Source organism: Microtus ochrogaster, linkage group LG1 (genome assembly GCF_000317375.1).
Source record: "Microtus ochrogaster isolate Prairie Vole_2 linkage group LG1, MicOch1.0, whole genome shotgun sequence".
NCBI classification, from domain to species: Eukaryota; Metazoa; Chordata; class Mammalia; order Rodentia; family Cricetidae; genus Microtus; species Microtus ochrogaster.
The window spans coordinates 22,224,074-22,231,992 of NC_022027.1; positions in this window are offsets into that span (position 1 = coordinate 22,224,074).

Genomic DNA, 7,919 nt, shown 5'->3' on the forward strand with positions numbered 1-7,919 from the left:
GGTCCTCTGGAGGAGGAGCTAATGCTCTTAATCATTGAGCCATCTCTCCAGTCCCTTGTCTTAGTAAATCTTTTACAGGAGTTTCATAATAGGAAAATTTGTTTTTCTGACTGTGTCACTGAGAACATCACACCAAGCCACAATCAAATGTTAGCAATCTATGCCCACATGTTGCTTTCAACATGTTTTGTGGGTGAACATTGCTTTCAATGCCTGGAGGATAGCAGTGACCACATCTCATGCACACATACATTATTCTGAGTTATGGACCTGTGGAAGTCACAGAGGAGACATAGGATAAGGAGTCCGAAGCACAGTAAGATTGATTACAGTTGTGTTGTTTGGTTTTGCAGACAGGGTTTCTCTGTGTAGGTCCAGCTGTCCTAGAACTCACGCTGTAGGCAAGGCTGGCCTCGAACTCAGACATCCACCTGCCACTACCTCCCAAGTGCTGGGATTAAAAAGATTTGCACTACCATGCCTGGCTTTATTACAGTTTTTCCTAAAGGGCAATTAATTTCAAACAGTATGGAAGCAGGATGAGTTTACAGTGCCACGTGACCTGAAAGCACATTACTTACTAACTTGGTAACAAGTTAAGAGAAAGTTTGATTTGTAAAGGTAAGTTATAAACAAGCACTGTTTTCTTTTCCTTTTGTTTTTCTTTTTTTGGAAAATCATTTCTGCCAGGTGATGGTGGCACACACCTGTAATGCCAGCACATGGGAAGCAGAAGCAGGTGAATTTCTGTGAGTTCGAGGCCAGCCTGGTTTACAAGAGCAAGTTCCAGGACAGTCAGTGCTATACAGGAAAACCTGTCTTGAAAAAGACAAACAGACAAAAAACAAAGAAAGAAGAAAAATCATTGCTATAAATACTTCCTTTTCCAAGAGAATCGCAAACAAGAGTTAAGAACAGGTACCAGGGCTTGATTAGATGCTTGTTCTTTGCATCTCAGCTGGCCAACCACATCAGTGCTCTTCCCATAACTATGCCTGAACAGAAAACCATCTTAGAATTCCATTTACAAAGAAGAAATTCTTTAGGAGGGCTGTGTAAACAAGCTCCCCTTTTAAATTCAAATTTTAAACTTTGCTTAATCTTTAGATCTGGTTGTGAATTCTATCTTTTGAGCAATATACCTTTAAAAGTCACAAAGTCACACATAGGAGGACTGTTAAGGTATTTAAAGGTTACTCTCTTGAGAAGCCCATTATGGTGCAACAGTGTAACTTAGCAGTTCTCCAGACCTTAGCACAACTGACTCTGTTACGGAAGGATATGATGATCATTCAGGCTGTAAAACTCAGTATGCAGCTAGGACCACCAGTCAAAACTAAAACAAAGGCCTAATCCATCAAAGTCCATAGAGTTCTGGGAAAGCCTCGAAATGTACTCACCTTGCTTTTCGGCTTCTGTAGTCCTGCTTCTGGCTGACTGTTCTTGTTAATTGATGTGTGTCAACCCAGAACAAGGCTTTCGTGCTTAAAAGCTCACCCTGAGAAGGCTGGGGGTTACACGTGTAACTTTACCCTGTTACACCGGGAAAGGCCATTACAGAAAAGACTGGTAAGTTCAGTTTGATCCCTAAAGCCCCACATTGTGGAGAGAACTGACTCCCACAAGTTAGGATATCTGAGCAACATGAATGCATGCATACTCTGCATGTGCATGTACACACGCACATTTCTCTAATTCCTTTCTCTAAATTATTACTATTATTATTTTTGGTTTTTTGAGACAGGGTTTTTCTGTAGCTTTGGAGCCTGTCCTGGAACTAGCTCTTGTAGACCAGGTTGGCCTCGAACTCACAGAGATCCACCTGTGTCTGCCTCCTGAGTGCTAGGATTAAAGATGTGCACCACCACCTCCCGGCTTCCTTTCTCTAAATTATACCCAGTGTAATTGCCAGCTGGCCAATAAAGATTTTCTATTGGCTTAAGCCCATGTCCGAGCAATCTTCTCTGATGAACACCCCACAACAACCAGGGAGCCATCTCGCCAGCCCGAGGACCTTTTAGAAGATCCATGAATTGACTGGATAGTGGTGGCACATGCCTTTAATAGTAGGAGGCAGAAGTAGGCAGATCTCTGTGAGTTCCAGACCAGCCTGGTCTACGTAGTGAGTTCCACGTCAGCCAGCCAACATGATAAGACCTTAATCTCAAAGAGGTGGAGCTGCCGAAGAGTTAAGGGCATTTAACTCTTTTTTTTTTTTTGTTTTGTTTTGTTTTGTTTTGTTTTTCGAGACAGGGTTTCTCTGTGGTTTTGGAGCCTGTCCTGGAACTAGCTCTGTAGACCAGGCTGGTCTCGAACTCACAGAGATCCGCCTGCCTCTGCCTCCCGAGTGCTGGGATTAAAGGCATGCGCCACCACCGCCCGGCTGCATTTAACTCTTGTAGAGGACCCAGGTTATAAATCAAGATACTTTTCGAAATAAGCTGAAACATCAGATGGCTGAAGGTTGAGTGGAGAGATCTTGCCTAAGTCCTCAGGAACTACCTAATAGTATTTCTAGCTTCCGGGATGGAAGCTAGCAGCCAGCTAAGTTAATACATTCCAAACATTTTTGCCTGTCACAGAACGTTAGGTCCAACACAGAGCTGAGAAGGTAACAGCTATGTAGGAGGCTAAAGATAGCCCAAGATAAACCATAATTCAGCTCTTGACCCGTCACATTCCAGCTTCCCCGTGCTGCTGAAGTTCTAATCAATCACAAACAGCACAGCTCCTCTCCAGGAAGTCTCCTTCGCGCTGCCTCCATCTGTGTTGTGTGCTGATCTTCCACACGCGATTTCTGTTTGAAGCGGAAGCTTCTTGTAGAGAGTTTAAAACAACGGCTTTGTGTTGTGTTTTGTTTTGGTTTTCAAGACAGGGTTTCTCTGTGTCGTCCTGGCTGTCCTCGAACTGCTCTGTAGACCAGACTGGCCTCGAATTCAGAGATCCTAGTTCCAGGACAGCCAGGGATGTTACACAGAGATACCCTGTCTTGAAAAACAAAACAACAAGAAGACATGGAGCAGTTACAGAGGGATGAAGAATGGACTCAGGAAGGTCAGTTCAGTCATGTAGAGCTGAAGGAAGAATGACTAAGACAGTAGCGTGGAGATTCAGGGAAACCAGGATCTCTAGAGATGTTTGAAAGTAAAAGTTAATATAGACCTGGGTAATGTCTCCCCACGACTTTCATTTGTGTGTGTGTGTGCGTGCGTGCGTGCGTGTGCACGGCACATTCGTGTCTCTGTTCAAGGTCAGAGGACATCTAGCGTTCTGCTCTATTACGCTTCACTTTATTCCTTAAGGGCTGTCTCACTGAAGCTGAGTGATGGAGTTTTCAAAGAGTCGACGATACAGGACTCTTGCTGCTGCTGTCCTTTGAGTTTGGTTTGGGACACAAGGGATTGAGGATGCACCAGCTTAGGAGATACACAGGACCTTGCAGAGGGGCGGGGTGAATGCCTGGGATAGTGACAAACAGGACAGGGTCAATCCTGAGAGTTTCTAACATCAGTTACCATGATGAAGTCATCAATGTGGAAGGACGGTGGGGAGACATCGGTGAGGGAGATCCGAGAACAAATCAGGTATGATGGCGCCCGCCTGTACGCCCACTACCGGAAAGGGAGTTTAAGTCCAGCCTGGACTATGTGAGACTGTGTCTACAAACAAACAAAACCAGCAGCAATGCAAAGGTTTTCCTTCTTTTTTTGTTTTTTTGTTTTGTTTTTCGAGACAGGGTTTCTCTGTGGTTTTGGAGCTTGTCCTGGAACTAGCTCTGTAGACCAGGCTGGTCTCAAACTCACAGAGATCCTTTTCCTTCTGTCTTCCATGCATACCCTGAATTCTCTGCTCCCCTCTTGGTAGAACTCCAAAAAGTTTTTCAGATTCCCTCCTCCTCCCTCACACTAACTGCTCAGCTCCCATCATGCCACCGGCAATTTTTATTAAGTTCATCAATAAATCTGTTTAATCAAAATATTCAAATTCTTTAAGCATATTTGCGTGTGAATGGGCATGGGTGTGCCAGTGTGCTCAGGTAGAGGTCAGGGAATTTGAGGGAGTTGGTTGTTTACTTTAACCACATTGAGTCCCAAAGGCCATCAGGCCTGGCAGCAAAGCAACCTTACTCACAGAGCCAACTTCACTAGTCCAAACCTGCGATTCTTTGCCCCATGACTGAATGACTCTGCACAATTTGACATAGTAGATCCTGCCTCTTAGAGGTTTGATTTATGCTCAGGTTCTGAGAAGGTGCATGCCCGTGACTGTCTTTGTTTTCCACTGGTTTCCTCTCTTCTACTTTGATGCTCTCCTTTTTCTTTTTTCTTTTCTCGAGACAGGATTTCTTTGTGTGGTCGTCTGTCCTGGAACTTTCTCTGTAGACCAGGCTGGCCTCGAACTCACAGAGATCTGCCTGCTTCTGCCTCCTGATTACTGGAATTAAAGGTGTGTACCACTACTGCCCAGCTCCATTCTTTTCTTTAAGTGACACAAAAGTCACTTCTGCCTCCTACTGCTGGGATTAAAGGCTTGAGCCAGCGTACCTTCCATCAACAACTTTTTGTTTTGTTTGAGACACTTTCTCTGTGGAACAGCCTCGGCTGTTCTAGAACTCATTTTCTTTTTTTTAGATTGATTTGTATTGAGCTCTACATTTTTCTCTGCTTCCCTCCCTGCCTCTCCTCTCCCTCCCCCAAGGTCCCCATGGTCCTAATTTACTCAGGAAATATTGTCTTTTTCTACTTTCTACTTCCCATGTAGATTAGATCTAGAACTCATTTTCTAGACCAGGCTGGCCGCAAACTCATAGAGATCCTCCTGTCTCTGCCTCCGAATCTCTGAATTCTGGGATAAAGGCATGTACCACCACTACCACCTGGTCCATCAACACTTTTTAACATAACTTTTAAAAAGTGTTTGGTGTTTTCCCTGTATGCATGTTTGTGCATTCCATGAATGTTTAACATTTTATTCTTTGAGAATTTCATACAGGTATACGATGTATTTTGAGTATATCTACCCCTTCACCCCAACTCTCTGAAACACCCCCAAATGTCCCCTTCATGTCTTCTTGGTGCTCGCGTGCGCTCTCTCTAGGTGATTCCCATGGGACACAGTGGAGCTTGGACTTCCCAATCTCATGGCGTGAGTTTCCCCTTATAATAAGTAAAAATATAATTGTTTATCTTCAAGCTGGTCTGGTTATTTCACGAATCGAGTTCACATTTACAGTTGGTGCCCGGCTCGGCAGCTCTGGCCAGCGGTGGCTATGGGCATAGAATTCCCGCACATTGGCTCTGATTGGCCGCTACTGGAGGCTGAGACGGAAAAAGCTGAGGAGCTCGCCAGCCTCTGCCGGTGGAGGCTGAGGAGCTTGCACCCAGCCCAGCTCCACTGCCACCGCAGACAATGCACCCTCTCTCCTGAACAGGAGGCGCCTTCTCAGTCCGACTGTCTCGTGGGGCTGTCGAATATCTAAGGACCTTCAAGGAGCACACAGTCTGTGATTTATACTAAACAACTTCTTGATTTAAGCATATCTTTCAGCATTTAACCTAAAATCAGATTTAAACCAAGCACGCGGCTCCAAGTGCACCACGACACCTACTGGCAGATAATGGTTATTGCACCTACTCCAGCTAATTAAACCACAGGTGAGATTTATTATTCTAAATATAATTCATAAATTACTGATTTAAAAGGGCAATATGCCAGACAATCTAACCATCCAAGGTTTCAATAGCCTCTTCACTTACACCATGTGTGAGGTTTACAAGATGCTATGATGCCTCTTCCACATCACTATTTTTATTCCTAGGGTTTAGTCTTGTCCTTTTTTTTTCTTAAAATATGGTTTGACAATAGGGAAATGGTGCAGTCTTTACAGACTGAATCCAGACTTCTTAGGGAAGAAGTTGAGAATCTGAAGAAGGACATGGCCACCTTAACTATCAATTTTCAGTCAGCTGAGGTACTTTTAACCATGGTACAGGCTGGTACGAAACTTCTTGAAAAGGAGGTCGTACATCTAAAGGAGAACACAAACACTTTGAATAACAAAACTCAGTCGAATGAGGTGCTTTTAGCAGTGGTACAGACTGATAACAAACTTTTCAAAAAAGAGATTGTACATCTGAAGGAGGATACTAAGACTTTACTTAATAAGGCTTGGTCAACTGAGATATTTTTGGAAAAGGTACAGACTGATAGTAATTTATTTAAAGAGAGATTCAGCACTCTGGAGAAGAAAGCAGCTGATTTGGCACATAAAACCCAGTCCATGATAGTGGGTGCTGAAACATTATTTGAGAGAATTTGCACTGTTGAATGTATTAATCGGACTCTTGTCAAAGGAATATGACAGATTGACTGATAGAATGTCTCTCGAAGGTAATATGCATGCCATGAAGATATGCCCCCTCTGAAAACTTTTTTTTTTTTTTTTTGGTTTTTCGAGACAGGGTTTCTCTGTGGCTTTGGAGCCTGTCCTGGAACTAGCTCTGTAGACCAGGCTGGTCTTGAACTCACAGAGATCCGCCTGCCTCTGCCTCCCGAGTGCTGGGATTAAAGGCATGCGCCACCATCGCCCGGCCCTCTGAAAACTTTTGTAATTACTCACTCAGTCTAAGTAGTGCTGTTTATGTGCACTTGCCTATGGGGCCTTCACCGGAGCATGGGCAATCCACCAATGGCCACACCCCAAAGAAAAGTAACTCTACCCTAACGGCCATCAATTGTCCGTGGCACCTCAGCTAGGTGTGGGGACTTGTAAGCCCCTTCCTCACCCAAGCTGGATTCTCAAACAAGAATTTTAACCATCTATTTTTGTGAATGTATAGGGTGGAGGTGTGAGGAAAACTTATGAGGGGCAGTTTCTCTCCTCCCACCATGTGCATCCCAGGGATCCAACTAAGATCATCAGGCTTGGGGGAAAGTACCTGGAACTCACTCTGTAGACCAGGCTGGCCTCGAACTCAGAGATTTGCCTGTCTCTGTCTCTGCCTCCTGAGTGCTGGGATTAAAAGCATGTACCACCACCACCTGGCAAGTTTGTCTTTCTGGAAAAAAAAAAAAAAGAAAGAAAGAAAATGCTTTAGTTCCCAGGAGCTCATTCGTGAGCTCCGAGGCAGTTTTCTTTTGAGCAACCCTATCTTCCTTCTGGGCAAGGAACATTTGGGGACAGTTCCACCTCTTCTTCCTCTTCTTCTCCCTTGACTTCTCATAGACTGGATTCCCTCAGGTAGCAGCATGAGCTTTCTTATGCATCTCCTTCATATCTGGAGTTACGTTGTCCTTTAAGTACTGAGAGAACTGTTTCTTTTCTTTCCATTTTTCTTTTTTGAGACAGCTTTTCTAGTAGCTCTTGGCTGTCTTGAACTCATTCTGTAGACCAGGCTAGCCTCGAACTCAGAGATACACCTGCCTCCGGAGTGCTGGACACAAAGGTGTGCGCCACCACCACCTGGAGCAATTCATATTTGACAAATGCTATCATCCTATATTTGGGTGTGTCATACTTATTTTTGTCCTGGATCACAAATGGTTTCCAAGAATAGGAGTTAGTTTTACTCTCTTGCTGTCTTCTAAATCTTAACTTGGTATCTCTTAAAGTAGGCCTTATTCAGGTGGGTGGTGGGGCTCACGCCTTTAATATTAGCAAAGACAGCAAAAGTGTGAATTTGAGGCCGGCCTGGGCTATAGAGCAAGTTCCAGGACAGGCACCAAACATACACAGAGGAACCATTTCAAAAAAACAAAAAACAAATGAACAAAAAGACCTTATTCTTCAAAAATGCTCATAAACTGCATTCCACAGACTAGAAACCACAGTCACGCCTCCTGCAGGTCTGGTGGTGCTAAGTAATGTGGGGAAGCAGTAACAATTTTCAAAACCAAACATTCTAGCACAATACAATCGA